At 49.0% G+C, this 12,132-nt stretch overlaps 1 long non-coding RNA gene across 1 annotated transcript; it reads right to left on the reverse strand.

Annotated features, from left to right (window-relative positions):
• Positions 1-364: 364 nt before the first annotated feature.
• On the reverse strand, positions 365-11,731 carry LOC110194874 (uncharacterized). Its single transcript, XR_002320817.2, has 5 exons — positions 11,656-11,731; positions 5,008-5,064; positions 3,872-4,094; positions 2,529-2,682; positions 365-424 (listed from the first exon to the last, which is right to left on the reverse strand). It is a non-coding gene; the product is annotated as an uncharacterized LOC110194874 (long non-coding RNA).
• Between the last annotated feature and the right edge of the window lie 401 nt (positions 11,732-12,132).

Consider the following 12,132-nt stretch of genomic DNA (forward strand, 5'->3'; position numbering starts at 1 on the left):
AGCTGTGTGAGAGTGCCCAGAGATTGCGGCCAGGAAGAAACCCACGTGGACACTGACCTGGCTATCTCCTGAGACAGCTCATTCTCCTGCATAAGCTGGCCCTTTTTTCTTCCAATGGGGAGAATCTGTTATTTCAGGAGGGAAGGAGGCAGCTGGGCCAGATCTTCTGGGAGAGCTATCTCCTCCCTCTGGGATCACTGGCTCCTACACGTTGAACCAGAGGAGGAGTGATGTGTGATGGAAAGAGTCCTGGGCCAGAGGTCAGAAGAGACGGGTCCCAGCCCTGGTTTCATGGCTGAGAGTGAATCACTGCCCTTTGTGGCCCTCAGTATCTACATTTGCAAAATCAGAATGACCCCACTTACCCTGCCAACCAATCCCCTGGAGTTTCTGTGAGGCAGCAAAAAGTGGCCCTGAAGCTTTCCTGGGGAATATTAGAATATTAGAACTATTAGGAAGGTCATTCCTTTTGAATGTATCAAGATTCATACCAGCCCCTCTTTTGCTAAGGGCCTGCTGGGGCCCAATCAGTTGACTAACATGTAGTAAGTGTCTACTATGTGGCAGACAGTGTACAGAGCCCTACCAGCAGGAGTGAGAAGGTGTGCTCTCAGCAACATCCTGGCCTGGGGCTCCTTGCTATGACAGAGTGGGGCACAGCTGGCTGGTTCTCCTGGGCCTGTTTCAACAGCAGAGGGCCCTGGGGAGGCCTCAGGCAAAGGATCTGCTGATGAACCTTCCCTCAGGAGAGCTGTAATTGTCTGCGGTCACTTCAGACTATGCAGTCCCCCTCAAACTCCTACACCAGCTTTAGTCCAGGCCCTAGTCCTTATTCTTCCTGCAGTCCTCCCCAAGGCTAGACAGTGAGGTGGGAGCAGTGCCTGCACCAGGCCTGGAGCAGTAGAGAGTCCCTCAAGCGCTCCTGGAGTCTGGGCCTCTATGTTATGTGTCTGCCTAGATTTCCCCAAACCTGCATAAACACAGCCTGGGAACCTTAAAGGAGAAAGTATCTGAAGGGTGGCCATGGGGCCAGGGGCAGGAGTGGGCAGGGGGAGGTTTTAGCTACTGGATGCAGGAAACCATCTGCTGACGCTGAGCTCAGCCCCCAGCCCAAGACCACCCCCTGAGGCTCTGTAGACCCAGGCCAAGGTGTCTAGTGCACCAAGCCACTGGATGGAAAAAATTAATTGTGAGTGATCCACAGTCCAAGTTACCACAAGCATTTGTGCAGCGCCTACTATGTGCCTAGCACTGCACCCAGAGCATTACGAACATGATCTCATTTGATCCTCACAATGACCTTGTAAGCCAGACGCTGTTATTAACCCCATTTTGCAGCTGAAGAAACTGCGACTCATCCAGGGTCCCACAGCTAACAAGGCTGTGCCACTGGATTTGCACTCAGGTCTTCCTGACTCCAGACCAGTCATTCAATCCACCAAGCCACCTGACTGCCTCAATGGTGTGTCTCAGCTGAAGAAAAGTGAGGAGGCCAGAACTCTTGGAGGGAAGTAAAATGTAAGAGGAGGTCAGATCAAGAGGGCCTTCAAAAGCCAAGCTGAGGACTTTGTATTTGATCCTGGAGGCCAGAGGGCCACTGGAGTTCAATGGGGACATGGTCACAGCTGTGCTTCAGGAAAATCACTTTAGTGGCTGAGAGGAGGATGGACTGGGGTGGGGGCGGGCTGGGGCAGGAAGGTTCCAGTCATGAGGTGATGACGGTGCACCAGGGTGGGGGCAGAGGAGAGAAGGGAGCATATGTGAGAGGCGCTCTAAAGGCAGGAAAGACAGAACATGACTGCAGACTGGGTGTGGTGGGGAAGGAGAGAGGAGTGAGGACAATTTCCAGGTTGGGAGTCTGGGAGATGGGGAGGTTGGAGGTGCCCCTGACAGGGATGGGGAGGGCTTAGAGGGAGAGAGAATGAGTTTGCTTTCGCCATGTTGGATTTAAGGTGTCTACTGGCCATCCAATTTGAGATGGGCAGGAGGCAGTTCCCTTGGGGGCCTCCGGAAAGCCAAGCCAACTGTCAGGGCCAACCTGGCTCATCCACAAGCTGAAATCTCAAGGGGTCCCAAGAGGTCAGAGTCATTCTGTTAGCTATTCCACAAGCATTTCTGAAGCTCACGTCTGCTCTGGGTTTGGTGCTAAATGCTGGGGATACAAAGAAAGGAAAGAAACACCATGGTCCTCTCCTTCGAGGAGCTCACATTCCAAAGAGAGAGCTGTGATGGAGCTTACCATGGTCTAGTCCCACTTCCCCACTACATGAGGAAGACAGTACGGCTGGGGAGGGAAAGGACTTTCCCAAGGTCATGCCTAAGGTGATCTTCCTGCCTCCATTCAAACAAACTGAGGGTTGGGCCTTCAAAATGTGTGACATTCATTTGAAAACCACTCAGCATTGAATTGAAAACAATGTGCTAGCAACAATTTAATAAAGTTTTATCATTTTAAACTAATTTTGTCTCCCTGTCACTTTAGAGAATCTTTAGTTTTGAAAATTAACTTAATTGGATTTTTTTCTTACTTCAGTTTTGCTGACACCAAGTTGGTATCTTGGCATGCGAGGCCATGGGTCCAGCTCCTTGGCTCTGAGCCCTGGCTGCTTCTAGCTGCAAGTTGGCAGATGGACAGTGCCCACTGCTGAAGTGGGCATCCAAGGGGAATCATTACAAGGGATCCTCGGAGAAGAAAAAAGAAGAAGGGATATTGTTTCCAGAGAAGGCTTGAGAATCAACAGAAGCTGCTCATCAAGCTCCCTGGGGCTCCCCAGGCAGCTGTGGGGGGCCTGGGAGATGGAATGGAGGTGGGAGATGGGAAAGGGATCTGGGAGATTGGAAGGGGATCTGGGAGATGGGAAGGGGGCCTGGGAGATGGGAAGGGGATCTGGGAGATGGGAAGGGGGCCTGGGAGATGGAATGGAGGTGGGAGATGGGAAAGGGATCTGGGAGATGGGAAGGGGATCTGGGAGATGGGAAGGGGATCTGGGAGATGGGAAGGGGGCCTGGGAGATGGGAAGGGGATCTGGGAGATGGGAAGGGGATCTGGGAGATGGGAAGGGGGCCTGGGAGATGGGAAGGGGATCTGGGAGATGGGAAAGGGATCTGGGAGATGGGAAGGGGATCTGGGAGATGGGAAGGGGATCTGGGAGATGGGAAGGGGGCCTGGGAGATGGGAAGGGGATCTGGGAGATGGGAAGGGGATCTGGGAGATGGGAAGGGGATCTGGGAGATGGGAAGGGGATCTGGGAGATGGGAAAGGGATCTGGGAGATGGGAAGGGGATCTGGGAGATGGAAAGGGGATCTGGGAGATGGGAAGGGGATCTGGGAGATGGGAAGGGGGTCTGGGAGATGGAATGGAGGTGGGAGATGGGAAAGGGATCTGGGAGATGGGAAGGGGATCTGGGAGATGGGAAGGGGATCTGGGAGATGGGAAGGGGGTCTGGGAGATGGAATGGAGGTGGGAGATGGGAAGGAGATCTGGGAGATGGGAAGGGGATCTGGGAGATGGGAAGGGGGTCTGGGAGATGGAATGGAGGTGGGAGATGGGAAAGGGAGCCTGGGAGATGGGAAGGGGATCTGGGAAATGGGAAGGGAGCTTGGGAGATGGGAAGGGGGCAGGGAGATGGGAAGGGCATCTGGGAAATGAGAAGGGGGCTGGAAATGCAGAAGAAGCTCCTTCTCCTCCTAAAGGACCCAGGCTGCTATATATTCGACGTGTACATAACAACTTAGGAGAAACAAGCATCTTTAAATTATAATATATAGGGAGGAGGAGAGAGACATTCAGATATGGCATAGGTCCATTTAAATTGGCAAATACCGAGGAAGGCTGCAGTGGGGAAAAATCTGTGGTCTCTTAGCACACACCTCAGGCAGCTCAAGTCCATGAAATAGGGAAGTGTGATTGGGTATTTCTTGGTCTCAAATAGCTGGAATGTGAAGCAGGAAGTTGCTGAGGAAGGATCATTTGGCTATTAGGTTCCACAGTCCTTGTAAAACCGCTGCTGCCGCTGCCAGGCTCTTATGTCACTTATTAATGATCAGATTTGAGCGATGTGCTGTTTGCGTCTTCCCTGTACCTGATCCAGGCCTGTAGGACATGAGGAAGAACTTAGGCTAATGACCTACCATAGGCAGTAAGCTGGAGACTCCACTGGGGAGGGGGTAGATGGGAGTGACACTCCTCTGAGCTCCACTGTCCGACCTCAAGTCCACAAGAAATGAATGGCCAGCTCTCCAGAGGAGCCCTTAGCTCAGGCTGAGAGGGTGCCTTGCAAACAGATGGGATTGAAGCAGGGGACTGTCATCTCTGGAGAGGGTGGAGGTGATGCCTCCTGGCCTTCTGTCCAGCTAGAACCACTCTCCAGATCAGCTGAGTAACCCAGCATGGGGCTGTTACTGGGCACCCGGGTGCTCTCCTCACTTGCTTCTGCCCTGGCCTGGAGGGTTCCCCTCCTAGCTCTGAGGCACATGGCCCCTCTCAGACTAGGCTGCCACCCCAGGGTGACAGTATGGCATGCCTGATGGCCCACGGAGGAGAATCCGAGAGCGCTGCTTCATCAGAAAGGACCTTGGGGACTGCTAAATGAAAGAGAGCTTACAAATGTCAGTGATTATTATGTGCAAAATTTGAGACACTGGTAAGGAAAGCATCTCCTCAGCCTTGTCCTTTTAAACCGAGCTCCCCCCTTGCCCATCCGCTCCCATTCTTGCTATTGCAAAGCCCAGTCAAGCTGATGCCGCTTACCCTTCTGCAGGAATGGGGCGCACGCAAAAGTCTGAACTGGATAATTTTCAGACAAAGAGCAGGCAGTTGTATTTGGTGCTCGGACATGAATCTGGCCTGAAGGTGGTAGAGGTATCTTTGCTAAGCTATCAGTAAAATACTGTGATAATTGAGATATATATGGATATATACACATATATGCACATAGTATTATTACACAATACACATGCATATTTATGCATGTTATATGTATATATATTTATACACACATGCATACCTGTATGTTCCATTTGAAGGAAGAATTCCAGGTGACGTAATACAGAGAACATCAAACCTGAAGTCAAGAAAACTTAAGTTCAAGTCCAGCCTCAGATATTTACCATCTTTATGATCCTGGGCAAGTCATTTAAACTGTTTGCCTCAGTTTCTTCAACTGTGAAATGGGGGTAATAACAGCACTCAAGGTTCTTGTGAGGATTAAATGAGGTAATATTTCTCAAGTGCTTTGCAAATCTTAAAATTCTATATCCATGCTATTATTAACTATCTCCAAACAGAGAGAGACAGAGAGACAGAGAGAGAGAAAGAGCTCAATGGTCCATGTCTCAGCCATTCACCCTGGGGGAGGCAGGCACACTGATTTCTGCTGGGTCTTTATCAGGCCCCAGAAGACCACGATATGGGCACCAAGAAAAAGAAGGCAGAATCAGTGCCTCCATCTGAGGCTCAGAGGTAGCCGTCCTTTGGGAAGAGTTCCCCAGGTGAATCTCAGGTCAGGAGGGAGCCCCTGGGCTATAAGCTCTCCCCTGCCTTGGTACACAGGCTGAGAAACCAGTCAGATCATCTGTTTGGTGTCACAGGAAGCTCACTGGTGAGCAGTGATGCATATTTCAACCTGGTTCTCTTTGTTTTCTGTTCTAACCGCACAGCGCCAGTTAGATAATTGATGCATCTGGTCAATTCAAGGGTGAATGAGAGACACCCCAGGAGAGAATGTTACCAACAGACCAGCACATGAGGCATGGAGGTCCTGCCTCACTGGGTGACTGTGGACTGTGTTGTTTTTTAATTTGATTTCTTTTTAATTGACATTTTATTGAATCTCTATTAGCCTCAGTGTCCTCATCTCTGAAATGGCAATCCTGGGAGCTGGGAAGAACTTTAGAGTTCATCTAGCCTCATTTTGTGGATTGCTGAGCTAAGGGTCGGAGGAAAAGGCTAAGCAATCCAGATTCACGCCATTGTGGTGCCAGAATTTCAGTCCAGTTCCATGATTCCAAACCCAGGACTTCTATCAGGCAGCTAGGTATGACAGTGGACAGACAACTGAACCAAGAGTCAGGATAGATGTGTCCAAATCTGGCTTCAGATGCTTACTAACTATGGGAACCTAGACAAGTCACTTAACCTCTCTGTGCCTCAGTTTCCTCATCTGCAATAATGAGGATACTGAAAGCACCTGCCTCGCAGGGTCATTGTGAGGATCCAGTGGGATGACATGGGCAAAGTGCTTTGCCGAGCCTGAAGTACTGTGTGAATATGATCATGACAGTGCTCTTTGGTGGGCCACGGGGCAGGGGTGCAGGGTGCTGCCACCTGCTACCACATGCTGAGTCTCTTCTCATGCTTCCCTTCCTCAAACGTTTGGGGATTCTCAGCTCGGAAGTGAGCGTGCCAAAGGCCAGTCCCATGGCCCTTCCTGGGGGTCTTCAGCTCAACCTCATGAGCATCGACCAATAATGACAGCTAGAGACTGAAAGGGCATTCCTTAGCCATAACGACAGTCACAGAACATGTACGACTATTTCCACAAAGAGGATTACCAGGGACTATGATCAGTACTTTTCCTAAGCCCACAGTGGTCTGGAAATGAATTACTTCTCAACTCCTCACTCAGGAAGAAGACCAAGAGGAGCACACCGAGAGAGAAACTGAGGGCTGTGCATTGACAAACAGACCCAAAGATGGACACAGAGATGGAAGGAGAAAGACAGAAACACACAGACGGAAAAAAATGCATGGACAGAAACACCGATCACACAGGCAGATATAAAGATGGCCAGGCATACAAATGGATGCACAAAGATGGACAGACGCATGGTCAACCATGTAGACTGAAATACACACAGACAGATGGCTGGAGTACAAGGCCAGACTTCTGCTCCACTCCAAAGCAGAGCAGACCCACATCAGCCCCCAGCTGCCCAGGTCAATAAGGCAGTTCATACTTCTCCTGGGATACCAGAAAGAAGGAATACAAGTGGGGGAAGAGTTTGCAAGTCCTTGCCCCCCTGGCAGTAAATGGGAACAAGGAGGGCAGTAAGGTGCTCAGATCCCAGACAAGAGATCCAAAGGAGGCGATGTTCAGAGGCGTCAGGCACCTGAAGAAGCCTTGCCTAATGGATCGGTTACATTAGGCTCCACACTGATCCTAGGGCTTCACTCAGTTCCTCCTCCTTAAGCTATGTCAGGCCTCTCTGTCCTTGTTGGAAGGTGAGTCAGAATCTTGTGGGAAGGGCCACCTGCCCCTAAGGCTACATCCAAACCAAAGCCGAAAAAAGAATTTTGAGGGGAAATGTAGTGAAGTGATGGCCCGTCCAGTGTTGCAGAGAGATGACCGGAGTCTTTTGGGGCCAAAGCCTACTCCTGCATGTGCCAAAATTCGTGGCCCATCTTCTTGCCCTGGCTTTACCCTTAGCCCCATGCAATGCCACTTGGGCCTCCTCCTGCCCCAGCTCACCCACTCTGCTAAGGAGGCTCCTGGACCTGGGAACCATCCCCTTCTATTAACCCCTCCCTCACCACAGCTCTCACATGTCGGGCCAGCAGAGACCAGTCTTAAGAAGGTTCTACCAATCTTCAGAGCCTCCAAGAGTGAGCCACCTGCAGAAGGCAGGCTGGGAACACCCACCACCATATACTGGGCCCCAGGAATGACTTTTCTGACCCCAGACATTTATAAAACACAATGCAGTGAGAAGGAGCAGGCCCAGGCTCTGCATCAGAAGAGGCAGTGAGGGCCATCACAGATGCCGTTGCAGGAGTGCAGTACTTAACACCATGCAAAGGTGACCAGCCCATTGTAGAGATGGGGAAAATGAAGCTCAGGAAAAGTGACTTTCCTACAGTCATGCAGCTAGTAAATGTCAGGATTGAGGTGCAAACTTGGGCACTTCATTCCCAGTCCAGCCACGCCCCTGGGTTAAATTCATTTGAGCAGGGTGGTCCTGGACATCACCTAGCTCAATGCTTATTTGCAGATAAGGAAACTGAAGCTTGGCTTGGTCAAGGCTGCCCTGGGTCATACACAGAGTTAGCAGCAGAGAAAATCCTTTAGCTGGGGTCTCCTGACTCCCAGGCTGCAGCTCTTGTCGTCACACAACGCCTACAATAGTTGTTTAAATAATGTTTTCACAGCATGAAAGTCAGATTTTACAAAGCATATTAAAATGCCAACTTTGGGATAAAAGATGAAAAACATCAACTAATTAAGCCCTGTAATATCCGTAGTAATTAGGAGATCTGGGTGAAATCTGAGACCACAAAAGTTTTTCTTGTTTTATCAATGTCTTGGGTAAAGAAGGAAACAGACAGCTCATCACACCTGCAGGTGACCCCACAGAGAGGAAGAGCTCATCCAGTGGAAGAGAGACCGAGGATGCCTGGAGATCCTGGCAGGCTGGAGCAGTGGGCTTCATCTAGGAAGAGGGAATTCACCACTGGTAAATATCCAGCCTCATACTTGATGTCATGCACACAAAGGGATGGGAGGGGGTGAATCTTGGTTTGTCTATAAAAGAGATCTGGGGTTTCAGTGAGGTTTCTGTGTCAGGTTTGACACAAGTCAGCAGTTGAGATGGCAAACATAAAATCTAAATTAAGTTAAATTAAATTGGATAATAACCAAGCCCATTTTGGGCTGAATTAAGAGACCCTGAGCTTCTAAGAATAAGGAGATGGCAGGTTTGCTCTCTGTGGCTCTGTGTCCAGACCACATGTGGGATACTGGGTTACTGTCTGGCTGCCCCCGCTTCCTAAAAGCAGTGGAAGGCTGCACTGGAGAGTGTACAGAGAAGGGCCATCAGAATGGGCAAGGCCTTTAGCCCGTATCCCCTGGGGATCCATCAAAGGAACAGGGGATGTTTAGCCTGGAGAAGTCTTGATGTGACTCGGTAGACATCTCTTCAAATATTTAAAGGTTCCCACAGAAAACATGGTCAGGCTTTTTCTGTTTTAATGACAAGGGCCAGAAATAGGAGCAATGGGGGAGCGGCAAGAAGCTGATGTAGCCTCAATGTTAGGAGGGACATGCCAACAATGAGAGCTGTCCCTAAGTGGGATGCCCAGTGGTCTAAGCAGCAGCGACAGGACTGCCTGCCAGGTGGGGTTTTGGGGTGCACTCAATGGCCCTTAAGAGAGTTCTGCAATGCTGTGTTTCTAAGTTTGTAGTGAGTTATAGAAAGATGACTCCTCAAGCCTTGTGGAGCTCATTCCCAAATGACCCCAGATGCTAAAAAACAGCTAAGTGGAGTAGGATAAAGTCTGGGACATTCCTGCCTCAGGCACCAGATATACGACTTTGAGCAACTCACTTCACTTCTCTCTGTATCTCTATTTCCTTATCTGTAAAAATGGAGATAATAATAGTACCCACTTTCAGGATTGTTGAGAAAACCAAATGAGGTAACATATGTAAAGTGCTTTGCAAATGTTAAGTTTTATATAAATGCTAGCTGTTGTTATAATGAGCATCTTAAAGAAGCAGGAGTAAAGCCTTGCATAGTCCAAGGAAAGGGGCTACAGAGCAGGTTGGGGTCATCACTCCTCCCCACACCATCCCTAGATTCTTCCCAGTATCCATGTTCTCCTCTCCACCACACAGGTGGATAGATGCCTTCCCAGCAGGCATGATCATGGGTGTCCCTCTCAGTCCAGCCACCGAGTGGTCAATAATGGGAGTGAGGTCAATCATTCAAGTGTTTAAGGGCCTACTCTATGAGAAATGCCATGCTGGGTACTAGCAACACAAAGAAAAATAAAATTATCCTCATCCTGAAGGACCTTCTCTTCCATCAAGGCAAACAACATGTATACACGTAAGTAAATACAAAGTTCACAAAGGAAATGTAGAGCAATTGGGGATGGGATGTGGTGGTGGGGGGTCAAAGGCACTGGCAACTAAGGGGACCAGGAAAGGCCTCCCAAAGGAGGGGAGACTGAAGATAAGCTTGGAGGGGCTGAGTCCCCCTTCTCTGTCCTCTTATCTTTCCATATTCCCACCTGCTCATTCCTCTAAAACACATGTCAAGGATTTGGAGTGCAAAAGAGTAGATGGTCCATTCACAGAGCCTGAGCTCTTAGGGTTAGCTGAGGAGCAGCCCAGGGGCTGAGCTGTTGCCCACAAGTAACCAAAGACCACAAGGATTGCACTGGATGAGAAGGGCCTGATGGAATGGTGGCCATGTTGATAACAGCTTCTTCAAGAGATTGACATGTTCCACTAATCCCTGCAGAGTGTGACCACTGTGCCTTCCCATGGACTCTGGCCTCCCTAATGAATGGCTTTACCCACGATGCTCAAGCCCATCCTCAAACACGGGTTTTGTGCCTACCTCAACAATGGCTCATACTACTACTACTGCTGCTGCTGCTGCTACTGCTACTACTACTACTAGCTAGCTAGCTAGCTAGCTAACTTTATGGCTTCCAGAGTACTTCATCCAAGTTATTGCATTTGACTCTTACAACAGCTCTGTGAAGTAGGTATATTTGGGATCCACAAGTTTAAGAGCCTCCACCTAGGACATAATCTTATCAAGTTCACCTTCAGGCAGATATTTAGCTTTCTAACCAAAACTTACAGAAGAAAACTTTGACAGTCCCTCTTCCCTTGTAGTTACATGTCTAAAAGGTTGTGGTGGAATGGCATGGCAGCTTTCAGAGTGGACACTATGGGTCCCAGTAAGGGTCCCCCCTGAATCTGCCCCATTGGGTACCCCCATCAATGATCTTGCCATGTAAGTGCCTATTCAACCATAAGATTGCTCTGCTAGTAACTCAGATAAATGTGCCAGAAAATGCATTTCTTACTGAGCCTGATTTTCAGGTGGAGGTCTGGGTTGAGCTGGCCCAGGTGCCCCCTTGCCCTCCTCCACACTGAGGCTGGCAAGAGAACAGTGTTCTTCATCTTCTTCTTCCAGAACTTCTGTCCAGTGGGCAAAGAGTCACCTATCCACTTGGAAAGTTCTGCTGCACCTTAGGAAAGAAGATGCCCAAAGAACAAGCAGGCCATGCACCACTGGTCAAAGGCGGTGGCAGGGGCTATTTCTTTGTGCTTGCAATGCCAACATATGCCCTGTTGGTTCCATCCAGCAGACATAGCAGCTGCAAGAGCTGCATCTCAGGCACAGAGCACAGTGTATTGTTAGAATTTTAATGCAGACCATCATAAAGAGGGCCTGGCAAAGGGCTTGGGCTGCAGGGGCACAGGGACATGCCTCTCCACTCCTGGCCATGTGCCTCTCAAGAGAAAATCAAGACCAGTTGTCACAAATGATGTTTACATAGTTACCCCAGCTCATTACTTATCCAAGGTAGATATTATTCAAAATAAGCAATTATCCCAAGAAAAACAAAGCCATTTCCCAGGGGAAGGCTTGTCCCTCTGGGTAAGCTGATGGCAGTCTGGCAAAGTCACTAACTGGAACCATAAAAGAACATTCTGCCCACAGGACAAAGTCCAAGCTTCATGGGCTAATATTCAAGGCCTTTCCCATTCAATTGCTTCTCTTCCTCTTAGACTCTCTTGCTTTGCTGCTCAGAATTCTCAATGGACTCCTTCTATTAGGGAGGGGAGCTTCCTCACCATCTTCCCAATAAGCCAGGCCAAGTTCCACACATTCACTTCCTACCTATGTTAACTCACCTCCCAAGTCCAGCTGTAGAAGAACTTCCTCCATGGAGCCATCTCTTATGCCCAGCTTCCAGTGACTCTATTCCAAGCTATTCTGACTGATGTGGAGGAGGATGAGGATGGCAATTATGACTGCAATGATGATAATGGTGATGATGATGATGATGATGATGATGATGATGATGATGATGATGATGATGGTAATAACAACAGCACTCCTTGTATAGTGTTTTAAGGGCAGCATATTATTTTACAAGTAATATAGCATTTGATCTTCATAACAGTCCTGGGAGGTAAGTGCTATAATTAAAAATCTTCATTTGACAGATAAAGAAAGTGAGGTAGCCAGTTAAATGATTTGCTCAGAGTTATGCATCTTGTAAATGTCTGAGGCAAGATTTGGACTCAGTCTATGTCCCACTTTCTCAACCATTACCATTGAATACCTTGCTGGGCTATTTGATTTCTATATCTTAATTCTCCAACATG

This window comes from Phascolarctos cinereus, unplaced genomic scaffold, assembly GCF_003287225.1.
Source record: "Phascolarctos cinereus isolate Bilbo 61053 unplaced genomic scaffold, phaCin_HiC Scaffold_2;HRSCAF=192, whole genome shotgun sequence".
NCBI lineage: Eukaryota > Metazoa > Chordata > Mammalia > Diprotodontia > Phascolarctidae > Phascolarctos > Phascolarctos cinereus.